Source organism: Cnephaeus nilssonii (genome assembly GCF_951640355.1).
Source record: "Cnephaeus nilssonii genome assembly, chromosome: 15".
Lineage (NCBI taxonomy): Eukaryota > Metazoa > Chordata > Mammalia > Chiroptera > Vespertilionidae > Cnephaeus > Cnephaeus nilssonii.
The window spans coordinates 65,553,929-65,573,439 of record NC_137086.1 but is presented as its reverse complement, the minus strand read 5'-3'; positions in this window follow the sequence as shown (position 1 = coordinate 65,573,439).

Here is a 19,511-nt window from a genome sequence, read left to right as displayed (position 1 = left end):
GTTCCCTCAGCTGGTCTCAGAATCAAACAGACACGAGACAACGTAACAAGGGAAAGCAGCCAGATGTAATTACATGGGACATACGGACACCCCACATACACGGAGAGTCAGAGACCTCACCCAGGGAGAGGTTCCGAGGTAGAAATGGAAAATGAGGTGAATGTGGCCTCCTGAGCTGAGGCGGAGGTGGGGCGCCTGGGGCGTTGGAGGGGAAGGCCATTGCAGGGCGGTAAGAAGAGCAGGTGTTCAGCAGTCAGGAGCTGGTTCGCTCCGCAAACAGGCCAGGAAGGATCTCTCATCTCTAGTGATAGCTCTTATCCTGGGCAAGACCCTCCTGTAAATTCTTCTAGGTCGTTAAGAGGGGAGCAGAAGTGTCTCCTGCGCCTGCAGGGTCTCCATTGCCTTCACCTCAAAATAACCACAAGCCCACGAGACCCCACAGTAACTCCCAAATCCTCCCTCTCTTCAGCCTCTGGCCTCTCTCTCTCTCTCTCTCTCTCTCTCTCTCTCTCTCGTTGACTGCTCCAGGGACCTCATGTAAGTGGGATCCTACAGTGTGGGGGCAGCAGAGGGGGTAGCAGCCCTGCGCCGGCACCTGTTCAGGTAGGTCCAGCAGGGAGGGCTGGGACTGTCGCCGGCAGGCCAGTTCCCAGGGCGTCCTTCCACACACCCAGGGCCACAGGCAAAGTGGACTCATGAGCACCCAATTAATTCATAGCAGTATCATCACGTGGGCCTGGTACCACAGGTGTTCAGCCCCCAAGACTTCCTGGGCACACAGGCTTGGTGCCTGTTCTATTGCTTTGTCCTTTATCGTATCAAGGTGAGGCGACCAGTAAGCAGATGAGGATGATTTGGGTAAGGGGTGGGGCAACAGACAGTACCAGTGCTTGCTGGGCAGGTCTGTGGAGTGGCCCGGGGGAAATCACATAATAACAAAGCACGAGCTCTCCGGGCCTGTCCTGGGCTGCCCGCCCTTTCACCAAAGGATGAAGTGCTCCTTAGAGGACAGAAACTCCGAGTGAACCCAAGGACAGGGAGGGGACTGTGCGCACCGTCGTACCCGGAGGAAGCAAGGCTGCGTTCAGTTTTAAGAAGCTGCTCACATGAATCCCTGCCTCCACTCCAAACTCAGCCTCAAAGGCTCTTAAGACAATCCTTTCTCAAGAAGAAACCAGACATCAGAATTCCTCATTTTTTTTTTATCATTACCAGCCACAGGTATGTAAGTTAGCCTTGCTCTAGTCACCAGTAATGCGCTTTGAAAGGTTCATTCATTCACTCATTCATGCATTCATTCAACACATCCTTACAGGTTGCCTTTTATGAGGAAGATGCTATGTTATTACACATAACCTAGGTATTCACTTCTCAGAGTGGCTTCTCATTACCTTAAAAATACCTTTATTTTCGCCATATTAAGGAAAAATTTCCAGATGAAATTCATGTTTAGTGATTCATTTCTGAGGTCCTAAATGGCCTTCACTCACTTTGCTTTATCTTTAGCCACTCTTTAGCTCTGTGGCGTGGAATTAAACGTTTGGGCCTCGTACAGTATGGAGCCTCATCTCATGTATACGAAATGGTTAAGAAAGAATCAAAACCCTTGAAGACCGCTGTTGCTGGCACCAGCTTGTGCTCTGCACGTGTGCACAACTCCAGACATGGACCCCAGTGAGAAAGAGGGCGGGAGGCACAGCCACACAGCTGTTGCTGTGATGACGAATGTTAGTTTTCTGTGATCTTGGCAAAGTCACTCCTGGCAACTAATTGGTAACCCGAGCCCTGGCACTGGCCTGGCCAGGAGCTGATGGACAGCCTCTGTATCTATGGTGGAGGGCAGGTGGGTGCTGATCCCGCAGCACTGTGAAGCGGATTTAGGAATGGGCGCGGGTACCGGTTCAGGAGACAAAGAGTAGGTGGTGGTAAGGTACCAAGTAAAACATAGAATTTCTGAGTTTGGAAGCTGATGTCCAACTAATTGTCTGATGCTAAAATTCATTCAATGCATTTTCATAATCTTGAGATAAGGGAAGACATAAAAAATGAAAACCATAAAAAATGAATTAGGCTCCAGCCAGTTTGGTTCATGGTTAGAGCGTCGGCCTGTGGACTGAAGGGTCCCGGGTTCGATTCTGGTCAAGGGCATGTACCTCGGTTGCAGGCTCCCAGCCCTGGTTTGGTGCACGCAGAAGGCAACCAACTGATGTGCCTCTCTCACATCAATGTTTTTCTTTCTCTAGGTCTGTCCCATTCCCACTCTCTCTAAAAAAAATCAATGGAAAAATATCCTCAGGTGAGGATTTAAAAAAAAAATAAATTAGGCCACATTCAGGGCAAAAAATACCTTGTACAAAGGTAAAAAGGAAGAAAACGGTGGTACATCTACACAATGGAATACTACGCTGCGGTAAAAAAAAGAAGGAATTCTTACCATTTGCAACAGCATGGATGGAACTGGAGAGCATTATGCTAAATGAAATAAGCCAGTCAGTGAAAGATAAATACCACATGATCTCACTCATTTATGGGTAATAAAGAACATTACAAACTGTTGAACAAAAATAGAGGCAAAGAAGCATCGAACAGACTGTCAAACTACAGCAGGAAGGTAGGGGAAGGTTGCGGGGTAGGAAATCAACCAAAGGACTTGTGTGCATGCATAGGAGAACAACCAACAGACACAAGACACTGGGGGCAAGGGGACGAGGGCAGGTGCCGGGGGGTAGGGGAGGCCGGGGGGAGGTCAGTGGGGAGAAAAAAGAGAGAGACATATGTACTACTATTTGTAATACCTTAAACAAAACAAAACAAAACAAAGGGTAAAAAAGCAAACACAAACTTGAGGAAAATTTTATGATATGTAGGTCAGAGTATTAATAGCCCTAATATAGTTTGTATACGTTAACATGACAAGATAAACAGTCCAATAGAAGAGCAGGTAAAGTACAAAATTCACAGTGATTTTTTTTTCTTTTTTTAATGCTTTCTTTTAAATTAATTTTAGAGAGAGACAGAGGGAGGGAGAGGGAGAGAGTATAACATCCATGAGAGAGAATAATTGATGGGCTGTCTCCTGTATGCCCCCTACCACAACCCGGGCATGTGCCTGGCCAGGAATCCAACCTGCCACCGCTCCACAGTACCGCAGTTTTCAGCCTGCGTGCTGCAAGTGGCACAGTGGGCGTCACAAGAATTTTTACAACATGCCATATACATGACTAGTCAGTCAGGGGCACCGGCCTCTCTTCCCTTAGAGCAGTGGTTCTCAACCTTCCTGATGCCGCGACCCTTTAATATAGTTCCTCATGTTGTGGTGACCCCCAGCCATAAAATTATTTTCGTTGCTACTTCATAACTGTAATTTTGCTACTGTTAATGAATCATAATGTAAATATCTGTGTTTTCCGATGGTCTTATGCTCTACAGCAGTGGTTCTCAAAATTACAGTTATGAAGTAGCAAAGAAAACAATTTTATGGTTGGGGTCACCACAACATGAGGAACTGTATTAAAGGGTCGCAGCATTTGAAAGGTTGAGAACCACTGCCTTAGACTGTCCAATAAAAAAATGACAATAGCCAACCTAACATTAACCATCCCTTGTGAATAAATCAAAATTATACCAATTTCTTGTCATATTGGCAAAAACAATATTTTGAGTGTGCCACAGAATTTGAGTAATTAGTTTGTGTGCCATGAAGTGGAAAAGGCTGACCACCATTGCTCTAGCAGCATCTTGAGAAGAGGGTGATGACTTTTTAAAAATGTGCCAATCTCACAAGCAGTAAATGAAAGGCAAATTGAGGCAGCATAGGTAAACGAGGCATTCGTACCCTCCCACAACCACATCAAAATTACAGCTAAACCACAGAACAACCATCATTCAGAACTGCCTGAGGTCTGGCTGAATGAAAGTCCTACAACTAGAGAATTAAGGAAGCCGCAGTGAAACTGGTAGGAGGGGTGGAAGTGCGGAACAGGCTGGTCTGATACCCATGTGAGGCGTGTTTTTAATATGGAGAGATACCTTGGCTGCAGAGGTTTATGTGCCAGGAAGAGAAGTCCCTGTAACTTCGGGCTATAAAAAACCAGCGGGAAATGTGACACAGAGGCTGCTGTAGTCTCAGGTGTTCCTCTTTTTTTTTTTTTTAAAAAATGTATTTTTATTGATCTCAGACAGGAAGGGAAAGGGAGAGAGAGATAGAAACATCAACGATGAGCCCAGTTGACATTGCTCAGTGGTTGAGCAATGACCTATGAATCAGGAAGTCATGGTCCAATTCCCAGTCCGGGCACATGCCCAGGTTGTGGGCTTCATCTCCAGTGCAGAGCTGCAGGAGGCAGCCAGTCAATGATTCTTTATCATCATTGATGTTTCTGTCTCTCTCTTCCTCTCTGAAGTAAATAAAAGAATATATTTAAAAAAAGAAACATCAATGATGGGAGAGAATCATTGATTGGCTGTCTCCTGTATGTCCTTACTCAGACTCACTCCCTCTGAGCTCCAGCTCTGGGGCAGCAGTTTGAAAGGATCTAGGGACATATGAGGGGGAACTAAATTGTCTGGCATCCATCAGGGCAAGAACTGGGGGGCAGCTTTCTTCCAAACAAAAATGCTGGCAGAGGTTCCTATGCTGAGACCTCCCCCAGCACAGAGCCAACTGGCAGGCGCCATATCTGAGTTTCCATCACATTGTTTGCCTGGCCCTGGTGATTACCCAAGACACTGCCTCACCCAATTTGCAGCCCCACTCAAGCTGTTTGCAGTGGTCTTTCCCTAGGAATAGCCTGTCCTGGCTCAGCCTTCACATTTTTCTAAAATCTCTCAAACAAGCAGCAGCTGGCCTCAGCATGCCCTATACCTCTCAATAAGAGGCCCCAGGCCTGGCACTAGCAGCAGCTGGCCTTGGTTCAAAGTTTGGCCTCTGCTGGGCATCTCCAAGCCCGACACAAGTAGCAGCCATCTGCAGATGGCTCTGTAGCTTGTGCCAGGTGGCCTCAGGCAGGGCACAGGCAGTAGCTGACTTTGCACCTCCTGGGAGGCCCCAGAGCCAGTGCACTGGTGGTCAGCTTCAGACCATGCCAATTAAAACCGTACCACATGCATGAGTGAGACACTCAAGGGGCAGACTTGGAGAGCACCAAAGCCCCATTGAAGCAAGTCTTGCTCCATAGGGGCATCTACTGTACAGCAGCTCTTCCACTGTAGTCACAGCTGCTCTGCACAGCCAATTGACTTGGTGGTCAATCCCTCCCAGTCATGCCAACAGCAAGCAAGGCTCAACTACAATAGGATAGATAGTGTGCACAGCCCATGCAGGGGCACACCTAGAATACTCAGCTCAGGTGACTGGGGAGGCTGAGTCACTGGGCCCTACAGGACACCTACTATACAAGACCACTCTACCAATTCCAGAGAAACAGCAGCTCTACCTAATACATAAAAACAAATGCAGGGGAGGAAACCAAGATGGCGGCATAGGTTGAACACCTAACCTGAAGCCTGGCACAACAATTTCAAAAATACAACTAAAAGTCAGAACGGACATCATCCAGAACCACAGGAAAGCTGGCTGACTGAAATGCCCACAACTAGAAGGAAAGAGAAAACCACAGGGAAAATCAGAGGAGCTGTAGGAGCCTGAGGTATGGAGACACGGGCGGAGACACGAGCCCGCGCGCGTGCGGGGAGGACGGAGCCACAGAGGACGGGGCGGCTGATGGCCTGGCCAGCATTCTCTAGCGGGAAGGAGATAAAAGCTCCAGATTGCGTTGAACCCCAGCTCCGACTGCACTGAACCCCAGTTCCGGGCGAGACCCTGGGAAGCCAGGCGCATGCTGGGGGAATCTGGGCTGTAAGGCGGAAACGCAGAGGAGTGGCGAAAGGCAGAGCTCCGGAGGTGCGCACGTGAATGCGCGCAGAGGACGGACTGTTGACTGTGCCACTGAATTGCCCTGGCGGGGAGGAGACAGGGGCTCCGGACCGTGCTGAACCCCAGTTCCGGCTGCGCTGGGCCCCGGTTCCGGGCGAGACCCTGAGAAGCCAGGCTCATGCTGGGGGAACCTGGGCTGTGAGGCGGAGATGCAGGGGAGCGGCGAAGGGCAGAGCACCGGAGGCGCGCACGGGAATGCGCGCAGAGGATGGTCTGTTGACTGTGCCGCTGAATTGCCCTGGTGGGAAGGAGACAAAGGCGCCAGACTGCGCTGAGCCCCAGTTCCGACTACACTGAAACCCAGTTCCGGGCGAGAATCTGGGAGTTCAGATTCATTGGGGAGAGACTAGACTGTTTGGTGGCGGGTGAAGCTCCAGGGCGCTTTTCTCTCAGAGGTGTTTGCAGGGAGTACAGAGGGACACTGAGACCCAGGAACCTCATAGGGCGGGGCTGACGGGAAGCCAAGGCTGTAGGCTCCACCCTGAAACTCCGCCCCATCCAAGCTGAGCACAGAGGCTTTTACAGTTTTGCAAGTCTAGTTGAATAAGGCTGTCTCCCGGCATAGACACAGCTGATCCTCACAGCCAATTGGACTGGAGGTCAAATCCTCCCAGTGTACCAACAGCAATCAAGGCTTAACAACACCAAGACTTTGCACTCAGCCCACAAAGAGTGGTACCAAGAGCGACCACCTAGGGAGATTGGGGAAGCTGAGCTACCGGCCCCTATAGGTCACTGACCACACAAAGCCACTCCATCAACATAGGGAAGCAGCCAAAAGGTGGAGACACCGAAGCAGGTCACGAATAGAAGGAATGAAGGAAAGTAAACTAATGGATGACACAGTGTTCAGAGCCACATTTATAGGGTTGCTTGGGAGTCTTCTGGAGGACCAAGATGGCGGCATGGGGCGGATGCCTGATTGTTGCCTACCACAACAATTTTGAAACTATAGCTGGAGAGCAGAGCGGACACTGTCCAGAGCAATGGCCGGGGGAATTGCTGAGAAGGAATTGAGCCATGGAAGTTGGGATTAGGAATATGAGGCCCCACTGGGTCCCAGATCCGGGTGCGCTCGCCCGGCGACTGGTCGCCGCTGCAGGCCCGAGTGCCACCGCAGCGACCTTGGACCAGCCTGCTGCCGTGTACCGGGTGCACCGGAGCTTCGCCGAGCCCGCCGCCCAGCGAGTTCTGTGGCAGCCGCCCCGGAGCTTTGAGAAAACGGCCGAAGGAATTGCTGAGAGGGAATTGACCGACAGGAATTGGGATCAAGAGGACGAAGCCCCGCTGGGTCCCGGGTCCGGGTGAGGCCGCGCACCCCTGGATCTGGGTGAGGCCACGTGCCCCTGGGTCCGGGTGAGGCTGGATCCCGGGACCGGGTGAAGCCGTGCGCACCTGGGTCCAGGTGAGGCCACGTGCCCCGGGGCCCGGGTGATGCTGGGTCCCAGGTCCAGGTGAGGCCACGTGCCCCTGAGTCCGGGTGAAGCTGCGCCCCTGGGTCCGGGAGAGACCAAACCAGAGGGAGTCGGACCTGCATTACCACCATTTGTCCACCATCCAGAGCTGAAAAGTCAGTGCCGACATGTACACATAAGGAACTGGTGGACATTGAAATTGGGTCTCAAAAGAACTGTTGGTCCAGAAAAATACTTACTACAGACTGATTCATTTGCCTGTCAGCATAACTATTATTGCTCGTCTAACATTTGGTTCTTATAAGTATATTTCTAGTAACACAAGATCTCACTCATCTAGGGGAAATGATGAACAACATAGACTGATGAACAAGAACAGACCCAGAAACAAGGAGGCATCGATCCGACTGTCGGGCCTCAGAGGGAGGGTAGGGGAGGGTGGGGGTAGGGGGGAGAGATCAACCAAAGGACTGTGTGCATGCATACAAGCCTAACCAATGGTTAAGGACAACAGGGGGGTGGGGTGTGGGATGGGAATGGGGGGATGAGGACAAATATGTGACACCTTAATCAATAAAGAAATAAAAACAACAACAAACAAACATAAAAACAAATGCAGGGAAATAGCCAAAGTGTGGAGACAAAGAAACAGGTCACACAATAAAGAACAGAAGAAATCTACAGGAAAGAACTCAATATAATAGAAGCAAGCAAACTACCAGATATAGAGTTAAAAACAATGGTTATAAGAATGCTCAAGGAACTTAATGAGAGCTTCAAGGGTCTTAGTGACAACTTCAAGGAACTTAGAGAGAACATCAACAACATAAAATAGGACCAGTCAGAAATAAACATACACTAACTGAAATGAAGAATAATTTATAGGGAATCAACAGTAGAGGATGCCGAAATCAAGCCAGCAATTTGGAATATGAGGAAGCAAAACACCCAATCAGAACAGCAAAAAGAAAAAATAATAAAATCATATGAAGATAGTGTAAGGAGCCTCTGGAACAACTTCAAGCACACCAACATTTGCGTCATGGGGGTGCCAAAAGGAGAAGAGAGGTAGCAAGAAATTGAAAACATTCTTGAAAAAATAATGACAGTAAACTTCCCTTACCTGGTAAAAGAAATAGACATACAAGTCCAGGAAGTGCAGAGAATTCCAAACAAGAGGAACTCAAAGAGGCCCATACTAAGACACATCATAATTAAAATGCCAAAAGTTAAAGACAAAGAATCTTAAAAGCAGCAAGAGAAAAGCAGTTAGTTACCTACAAGGGAGTGCCCATAGGACTGACAGCTGATTTCTCAACAGAAACTTTGCAGGCCAGAAGGGTATGGGAAGAAATATACAAAGTGATGAAAAAAGGGGTGGGACATCTATAATACTCTCAACAATGAATATTTTAAAAAATAAAATAAAGAAGGAAATAAAATAAAATCTAACCTCTCATGCCTAGCGAAAAAAAGAAGAAGAAAAGAGAGAGGCAAATTGAAATAACAGTGAGATGTAATTTTTTTGATCATATTTTTTTGGATCAGATGTAATTTTTTGGATCTACAGCAGCGGTTCTCAACCTGTGGGACGTGACCCACAGGTTGAGAACTGCTAGCAGGGTCACCTAAGACCATCGGAAAACACAGATATTTACATTATGATTCATAACAGTAGCAAAATTATAGTTATGAAGTAGCAAGGAAAATAATTTTATGGTTGGGGGTCACCACAACATGAGGAACTGTATTAAAGGGCCGCGGCATTAGAAAGGTTGAGAACCACTGCTATAAGACATTGAAGGAAGAAATTGAAGAAGATACAAACAAATAGAAGGATACAGCTTGCTCATAGATCGGAAGGATTAATATTGTTAAAATGTCCTTGTCCTGTCCAGTGTGTCTCAGTTGGTTGGTTGGGCATCATCCTGTGTACCAAGAGGTTGCCGGTTCAATTCCCAGTCAGGTCACATGCCCGGGTTTTGGGCTCAATCCCCAGTGTGTGTGTGTGTGTGTGTGGGGGGGGGGGGGGGCGTGTCTGAGGCAGCCCTTTGATGTTGTGCTCTCACATCAATGTTTCTTCTCCCTTCCTCTCTCTCTATAAATCAATAAACTATTCTTTAAAAAAGATGTTCTTACTACCTATAGCAATTTACAGATTCAAGGCAATTTCTACTAAAACACCAATGGCATTCTTCTCAGAATTAGAATGAGTAATCCTAAAATTTATATAGAACTGCAAGGACCCTGAATAACCAAAGAAATCATAAAAAATAACAAAGTGGAAGGTATTATGCCCCCCAATATCAAACTATATTATAAAGGAACAATAATAAAAACAGGGTGGTACTGGCATTAAAACAGACATATAGATCAATGGAATAGACTAGAGAGTCCTAAAATAAATCCTTACTTATACGATCAATTTAATCGACGACGAAGGAGGCAATGCTATACAATGGGGCAGACATTTTCTTTAATAAGTGGTGTTGAGAAAACTGGACAGATACATGCAAAAAATTAAATTGGACCACTTTTATAAAAACAAATTCAAATTGGATAAAACACTTAAATATAAGACCTGATGCCATAAAAATCCTAGAATAAAATAGTCAGTAAACTCTTCTGACATCACTCTTAGCACTATCTTTTAGGATATGTCTCCCTGGCCAAGGGAAACAAAAGAAAAAGTAAACAAATGGGACTACTTCAAACTACATAGTTTCTGCACAGCAAAGGACAACATCAACAAGTGAAAAGGGAACCTCCTGAATTGGAGAAGATATTTGCCAATGATATATATCTGATAAGGGTTTAGTATCCAAAATATATAAGGAACACATACAACTTAACAGCAAACCCCCCCCCCCAAAAAAAAAAACACACAATTAAATTGGGCAGAGAACCTGAATAGACATTTCTGTACAGAAAACATACATATAGCCAATAGATATATGAAAACATTCTCAAAATCACTAATTATCATGGAAATTGAAATTACAACCACAATGAGATATCACCTCACACTTGTCAAAAGGGCTATCATCAATAAATCAGCAAATAACAAGTGTTGGTGAGGATGTGCAGAAAAGGAACCCTTATACACTAATTTAGAAATAGTTCAACCACTATGGAAAACAGTATGGAGATTCTTCAAAAATTAAAAAATAGAGCTGCCCTATAATTCAGCAATTCCAGTTCTGAGCATTTAGCTGAAGAAAACAAAAACACTAATTAAAAAAGATATATGCACCCCTATGTTCATTGCAGCATTACTAGCAATAACCAAGATAGGGAAGTGACCTTAATGTCCATCAATAGATGAATGGATAAAGAAGATGTCACACACACACACACACACACACACACACACACGCTTGCATATTATTCAGCAATCAAAGGAATGAAATCTTGCCATTTGCAACAACATGGATGGAGGGTATTATGCTAAGTGAAATAAGTCAGAGAAAAACAAATACAGAAAAAGGCCCATAGATATAGAGAACAAGCTGATGGCTGCCAAAGGGGAAGGGGGTGGAGAGATGGTAATCCTCCTATATAATAAAACCCTTATATGCAAATAGACTGAACAGCAGAATGACTGGTCGCCATGATGCACACTGACCACCAGAGGGCAGATGCTCAATGCAGGAGCTGCCCCCTGGTGGTCAGTGTGCTCCCACAGGAGGAGCGCCGCTCAGTCAGAAGCCAGGCTCACGGCTGGCGAGAGCAGCTGCGGTGACGGGAGCCTCTCCCACCTCTGAGGCGGCGCTAAGGACCCCTGGGGGGGTGTCCAGGGGAGCGGGCCTAAGCCGGCAGATGGACATCCCCTGAGGGGTCCCAGACTGCAAGAGGGTACAGGCCAGGCTGAGGGATCCCTTCCCAACCCCAGTGCACGAATGCCGTGCACCGGGCCTCTAGTAAAAATAATAAAGAATAAAAACAAATCAATGATGATCTTTGTCCCTCCCAAAAAAAGGAACTTAAATGAAAACATTAAGCTGCAGATAGATCTATGTAATGCATTTATGTAATATACTATACTGATTATTTAATATGTTTACATATCTATCTATCTGGATGATTATAAACTTGTTTGGGAATTTCACACATGCACACTTTTGAACCAGAGGAAATGGAATACACTTTGTCCAATCCAGGAGCTCCTTTGAGCAGGCTGGCTGCTGCTGTGAAGCCTCAGGAAACTGGGAATGGAAGCCCTGTTTACCTTAGTAAAACCGATTTCCTGTGTGGGAGCCTGGGAGGAAGAAAGCCTTTTAAAAGAGGCTATAACCACTCTTAAAGCATTCTTGGGCTTTAAGAAAATAATAGTTGGCTGTGTTACTGGTAAGTGCAAATGTGGTAGAAACACAGGGATTACATTTCACCTAAAGTACACATGAGTTAAAAAATCCAGCAAGGGAGAGACTTGGTTTTACTGAACTAAAACAGTTGAAAATAGTTGGTGACATTTGACAAAATCAAGATGTTACCATATTTGTGAACCTCTCCTTGAGACACCTTGTCCTCTAATTCACGTCATGGTGAAACCAAAATGTGAGGCGTTGAGTCCGAGTTTGTGGTCTCGAGAAATGGAAGCCTAAAGCCGCGGACAAAGAATAAAGTAGCGGAACCAAAGTTTACTGAGAGCATCCATGCGGATTAAAGCCTAATAGTCCATGTGTAGAGTCCCACATGGCCACCAGCCACGTGGGCGCAGGGATGTGCTCCCAGCCACAGGCACCCATGCCTTTTCATTTAGGGGGTGGGTAGTCTTGCTAGCTCCTAATTGGTACTGTCTTGTGATTGGTTATCTGTCCGATGCCTGTCTTAGCAATATCCATACATTTTAAAGTTCAGGCCGCCGCCCAAGTGGTTTCCGGGTTCTGATTCCTTTCACGTGGTCCCACCCCATCTACCTAGCTTCCTTCTGCCTCCTCAATGGCACCGCTTCCTTGTAGTGTTTGAGTACTGTACCTGAAGGCTCTAGGCACCATAGACTCACCAGCACGCATAGGGAGGGGCCGCGGCGCACGGGTTCTTCGCGGTTCGCTGGTGCTGCAGTGGAGACATTTTAACAGAGACACCAGCACTAACACTGAACCCGGGAGGTGAAGGGTGCGGAGAAGAGATGAGCAATGGTTCATGGACTCCCACCCTCAGGCAGGAAGCCGAGGGCTTACAGGAGAACAGGGAGGCGGATGGGATGGAAAGAACGGCCTGAGGTGCAGGAAGGAAGTGGGGGTGCGGGAGAAGAGGGTATGAGAGGAGAAAGGAGGGAGATAAAGAGAGATGTGCAGCCAGGAGTTAGTGGGATCATAGTGGTGTCTTCCTGATAGGAAGGCATCCAGAAAATGAAATGGCTTGTGAAAATGCCACTAAACTCCCCAGCGATTAACTTGGCACAGAGATGGGGCTGATTTTCAAAGAAAGCGCCAAAGCCATAAAGTCGATAAAAGAACCTTTTGAGCGAAGCATCGAGTGAGGAGCTAACTCCGGAGGCTCCCTTTCTCCCAGGCACCACTGCCTGTTGCACAGTCTCAGCAAGAAAACGAACGACAGAGAGAGCAGCTATTTCACGGCGACGGCTATCCGCGGCGACACACACATGCGGAAAGTGCACAGCATTTGCCCTGTTTTCCCGTCATCGTGATCTTTGTCATAACAAATCATGAGGAAAGGGCACCCACATTACTGTTCTGTTTTGGACAGGAGTAAGAGCGCATTGAGCAACGAGTCAACATTTGTGTCCTCTTGTGAAGGCATCAAGATAAGTAATTTTTCCTGCTTTCGTCTTTGTTTTGACATGTTCAGGCACAACCGGAAGGAGCATTTCAGTCCTGAGTGTCATTGCCCTGTGCTCTTCATGTGGATAACGACTTCCTCTCGCTGCTGTCAGCGGGCTGGCAGGAGCCCTGATTGCAGGCTCCTTGGCCTGAGGGCTTCTCGCGGGGACCGCTGTGCAGATCCCAAAAGAATGTGTGCATTGGCTGATTGTGTCCCTGAGAAAGTCAAACAAACAGAAACAAATTAGAAATGTCTGCAGCTTCCCGCTTATCACATTCTTTCATTATAAATGGGTGTATTTATGGAAAGTAAGCTTTTCTGAGTAAGCTGTTTTCAGTAACTTTCCAGAAGCAAAAGACTCAAGGTCTGTTTTGCTTAAATTGAAAAGAAAAATGTAGGAGGGAGGGGAAAGGGCAGGGAAGGGCGAACGAAAAGGCTGATGAATGTAACCTCATTTTGTGGAACCACTTAAGGTTTTGTCTGGAAACCTTGACCGTGGCTGTGGCCAATGCTCTGATCCTGGCATGATTCCCCAGTGGCTCTATGATCTGACTTGATCAGACTGGCCTTGGATTGCTCTCCCCACCCCCGCCCCCCCGCCCGCCCCCAGGGCCGTCTGTCTGCAGCTAGAGGGCCGAGGCCCACTGCGCATGGTTTCCGTGGTTTTAGTCTTGCACCTAGGGTCTCCCCCCGCCCCCTTAGGACATCTGCTTCACACATTCATGCACCTGCGTGGCTGCTGCAGACACATGATTGCAACCCCTGGACCCTCCTGCAGATCGCAGAGGCGAAGTCCGCAGTGAATTCATTCTGAGAAGCTGCCAACGGGACACAAAAACAGGGACAGGAAGTTAATGACTCCAATATGTCCCCTAGTCATCTTGGCACCTGCCCAGCAGGCTTTCTTGTGCGCACAGCCTTGGTTTCATAACCCCCTGATGTGCGCTGATAAACCGTGCAGGCCCACTGACGGGACTCCAGCCTACTTCCGGCTCATAGCGTGAGGACTCATCGGGTCTTCTGGAAACTCCTTGGACAAAAGGGACAGTCAGTCCTCAACTAGAGTTTTCCTTGCAGCTCATGCTAGAACCAGCGCCTCCCGCCCCACCTGCCACAGCCACAGGTCACCTGGACATCGTGCTGCTTTCTCTCCGACGGCTCTTGGAGACCTTCCATGACGCCCACCTTCCAGTGGGGCTGCCTCATGCGCTCGCAGAGCGGGGGCGGCGCCGTTTCAGGATTTGGTGGAAAAGCAGGAATCAGAGTTTGGGCCTGCCTCTGTGACCAGGCTCGGGCTTCGCGCGTGAGTTGGCTTTGCAGCTTGAGAAGGGGCATGGAGCCCTCTCCCTTCGCTGCTTGTGTCTGCAGACACCCATGCCTCAGGCTCTCACCCATCCCTCATGGGCTGAGGCGGTGCCTTCTGAAATACCGTATGCTGGAAATTTAGTTTCTCCCTGAGAAAAATTCTGGTACCAGCTCTTTTTTTTCTGATTATAGATATAGGAAGTATACAGAAACCATACGGTAATGGGCAGTTAGACAGACAAGAGCAGAACAAGGACGAGGGGCCAGTACAGAAGGTCAGCAGGGTGGAAAGCCCTGGGGGGGGGGGGGCTAGCAAGGGGCAAAACGGGAAAAACAAGGACCTCGCCCCCAGGCTATCCTCTCCTCCCCTGGATATCACTGGTCATGCGGTTTGGACCTCTGACCTTCCTCCTAAGGATAACATCTAGGCCTCGGGGGTGTTTCAGCTCCAGGCCCAGAAAAGCAACAAAACCAGACAGGTGACCCTGTGGCTGCCTCAGGACCAGCTGCATTAACTAATGGCCCCGGGCCCTGGCGCCGACCAATCAGTGGAGACCATGACCCTGAAAGAGCTCACCTGGAAAGCTGATGAGTATTCTATTGAGACCCACCCTGAGAGCTCCCCGAAGATTCCCGAAGATTCCCGCTGGCAGGAGCGAGATAAACACCCTCAGCACAAAGGATCCAGGGTGCCCTCCCTCCCTCCGGGGAGTGTGGCCCAGGCCATTCCCTTCCACCTCCTTCTCCCACAGGCACACGGCTCCTAAACTCTAAGGGACCCCACGAGACTTGCAACCAGGGGAGCAATGGGCGGTGGCAGCGTGTCCTGGGCTCACCCCCTGGAACTGTCTCCAAAGCCCCCTTTCTCTGACTTCTATGCTAAGGCCTTCCCTGATTCACTGTCCCGGGTGTGTTTTTGCGGCCAGCACGCCCACCTGCAGGCTGGCTGGGCTGTGCCCTCAGATCTGCCGCCTCTGGGTGGGGGCCCGCGGCGCACGTGGCCGGAGGACCCGGGACGGGCTGTCCTGTGAACGTCGCCCACAACCCGGCACCCTTCAGGAGCCCCATCCCGGTGTGGACGGGGCTAACCGAGTGGCTGTTCCATAGCTGCGCTGGGAGCCCGGCAGCAAAGGAGCCGCTCACTCTTGGGTGCTCGCCCAGCCCTGTGGAGTCCCCGGGGGAGACCCCTCCATTCCGCACCCCGGGCTCCCGGCTGCCTCCCCACACCCTGGCCTGGCGAGCAGACTTTGAGCTGCTCAGAACAGTCTGCGAACCTCATCGCCAGCTCTGCTCTCACACCCTTTCAGAGTGGGAGGGAGGGTCACCTTCGGGGGAGGACCTGACCCCTCCCCTCCTGAGGACATGGCCCCTCACGCCCCCATTGGGGCCCCATGCCACTGGACACACTGGGCATTGAAAGATGAAACCGAGGGCCGGAGACCAGGACACAGGCTTTATTGAGGAGAAGACCCCTGCCGGGCTACCTTCCAAGGAGAAAGAGCCCACTGCTGGGGTGAAGGCGCCTTTTGAGGGGAGGAAAAGGACCGGACGGGCTTAGGGCACTCAGCACCCGCTGATTGGTGGTTTCATATAAGGCACATGCTTAGGCACCTAGGGACTTAGGAATGGGGGCTCAGGGTATTTGGCAGGTGCTGATTGGTGGTTCAATGTACAGTCCATATAAGGTGCCTGGTTAGGTGCTCAGGAATGTCCGTGCTGCAGGTGGAGTTTACATCATACTTTGTCCATCAGATGGAGGAAGGGAGGATCTATCAGGCATCTCTACCACTCCTCACTGCTTTGGGCCTACTTGGTCTGGGCATCCCCGGGCCCCAGGGCACCTGGCACACAGCACATCCGCGTGTCTGTTTCCCAAAGGACTTACTTAACGTGACCCCAGCCGCAGGGGAGCCAGCTGCTCCCGCTCCGCAGGGAGCAGGGCCAATGCCTCAGCGCCTTCTCCCAAACCCCCTCTAGGTGCTGAGGGCAGGCGCTGCTTCCGCAGACGGAACTTGCAAAATTCCCCAATCAAAGTCTTCCTTTCCCGCCTCCCTATTATTTCTACAATTCCTTTGGGAGAAGATGGATTCCAGATAATCTCATGCCAGACAGCATTCAGTAGGAAAGAATTTTGGGGCTAACTGTTCTATTTTGGTTCTGAGTCCTCTTCCTCTCTCCCTCCAGCAAACATAAATTACATCTGAATCTTTGCTGAGCGGACAGCCTGAAACAGAAGCCGAGAGACGGGTGATCAGTGCTGGAGCGGGGAGTCCGCAGGCTGGTGAAGGAGGAAGATTCCGATGGTTGAAGAGGTGCCCCGCCCCGTGGTGTGGGGAGGGCGCGTGGTACCTGCGGGCAGAAGGTGGCCCCGTGCCAGCAGGCCCACTCTAAGAGCGATGGTGAAGATTTCGCACCAGCGGGAGTGGAAACGGAGAGCTTGCCGTGTCCCGTCTTCCGGCCAGTGGCCCATCGCCTGCTGCTCTGTCCTGGGCCCACATTGTCTTCCCCAGGGGGCAGTGGGGAGCCGGTGACGCTGAGTATGTGCAGGCCCTCCAGGGGGACAGGCCTCCCAGGGTCTCTCCTGCCGGCTGGTGAAGACACTGAGAAGGAGGGCTCCAGGAGAGCTTGGGAGGACACCCGTTTTAACGTCACACGACACCGTGGGGCCACATCCACGAACATTGGGAAGGTCTACAGTGAAGATGCGCTGAAACCCTGCGCCTCGCTCCTCAGAGAGCTTGGGCAGTAGGTGCAGGAAGTCAGGTGCCTCTTCAAATCACACCTGCTGACATTGGGGTATAGTCATAATAGTAAAACACTGGGAACACCATAATACCCAGTAACAGGAGATGTCTAAATAAATAATTATCATACACGCAAGGTAGGGAACATGCAGCCAGCAGCACAGGAATATGCTCCAGGCATAGTAAGTGAGAAAAGCTGATATAGAAGCGAGTAAAGAGCACAATCCACATTTTCATATAAAAACACCGACACGTGCGCACAGAAAAGACACTGATGGGATATTCACCAAGACATAAAAAAAGTCATCTTTGGATGATAAGATTGCAGGTAATTTTTATTATTTTTCTTAATATTTTTTTCTAGTTTCCTTTCGTAACAATAAGTATACTATATAATAAAAGCCTAGGTGGCTCATGCGCAATGTAATCACAAGATGGCCACCACAAGATGGCCAGTAGGGGAGGGCAGTTGGGGGCAACCAGGCCTGCAAGGGAGGGCAGTTGGGAGCAATCAGGCTGGCAAGGGAGCAGTTAGGAGTCAGTCAGGCCGGCAGGGGAGAGGTTAGGGTGCAATCAGGCTGGCAGGCAGGCAAGCAGGCAAGCAGTTAGGAGCCAGCAGTCCCGGATTGTGAGATGGAAGTCGGACATCCCCCAAGGGGTCCCAGATTAGAGACGGTGCAGGCTGGGCTGAGGGACAACCCCCGCTGTGCATGAATTTTGTGCACCAGGCCTCTAGTTATCCTATCTAATAAAAGAGTATATGCAAATTGACCGTACCTCCGCTACACCCACAAGCCATGCCCACCAGCCAATCAGGAGCTAATATGCAAATAAACCCAACCAAGATGGCTGTGGCCACAGAGAGCAGGAGGGAGGCTTGGGTTTCCCCGGCAATGGAGGAAGCCAAGCTTTCTGCCTGCCCTTGCTGGCCTAGGCCTCTACTAAATGCTACAAAGTTTCAATGATAGAAGATAAATAAATCCCAATAAACATGGCGGCAGCCACGGAGCTGGAGAGAGCAGGGGCTAGGGTTGCCCCTGGTGATGGAGGAAGCCAAGCTTCTGCAGCCCTGGCTGTCCTAGGCCTCCACTCCAGGCTACAAAGTTTCAATTATAGAAGATAAATAAATCCCAACAGAAATGGCTGCCGCCACGGAGCGAGCAGAAGGCTTGGCTCTGCTCCAGGCTACAAAGTTTCAATTGTAGAAGATAAATAAATCCAAGATACCAGGGGCTCTGCTTGGGTCACCGGGGTGTGTGGCCGGCCTGCAAACCACGACAGGCTCCTCGCCCAGGCTGCCCCACGCCCCAAGGGAACCCCCACCCTGATCCGGGACACCCTTCAGGGCAAACCAACTGGCCCCCACCCATGCACCAGGCCTCTATCCTATCTAATAAAAGAGTAATATGCAGATTGACCATCACTCCAATACACAAGATGGCTGCCCCCATGTTGACACAAGATGGCCACCACAAGATGGCCAGCAGGGGAGGGCAGTTGGGAGGAACCAGGCCTGCAAAGGAGGGCAATTGGGGGCGATCAAGCCTGCAGGGGAGGGCAGTTAGGGGTGACCAGGCTGGCAGAGGAGGAAAGTTGGGGGTGACCAGGCCTATAGGGAAGGGCAGTTGGGGGGGACCCAGGCTGGCAGGGGAGCAGTTAGACATCAATCAGGCTGGAAGGGGAGTGTTTAGGGGGTGATCAGGCTGGCAGGCAGAAGCGGTTAGGGGCAATCAGGAAGGCAGGCAGGCGAGCAGTTGGGAGCCAGCAGTCCTGGATTGTGAGAGGGATCCCAGATTGGAGAGGGTGCAGGCTGGGCTGAGGGATACCCCCCTCTCCCCACCGTGCATGAATTTCATGCACTGGGCCTCTAGTGTCTAGTGTATATAATAAAAGCTTATTTTAAAGTATGCGTATGAATTCTCATTGTATGCATTTTCATGGAAGTCAATCAACAGGAAAAAGGAAAGAATGTTAAGAACAGCTCATCCTTAGTTCTTTCCTGGAAGTGGAAGATGGACCGTTCATATACGGAATTCGATCACATAACAAGTGCTACTCTTTAATTTCCATAAAGAGGGAAAGCCTGTGTTGTATTCATGGAATGAAGAAACGCACAAACTCACTGTGAGAAGATTTTCTTTCTCCCTCTCCAGACCCCTCCCCTGTGTCCGGGAGGCTGGCCTGCATGGGCTGAGTCAATGGATGGCCCGACTTGGGCTGCAGTGGGTTTGGCCAATGGGGAGCCCTGGCAGGAGATAGGAGAGAGTGAAGTTGTGTTTATTTGTTTCCCAGATCGCTCCCTGCAGGTGTTCATTCTGTATTTCT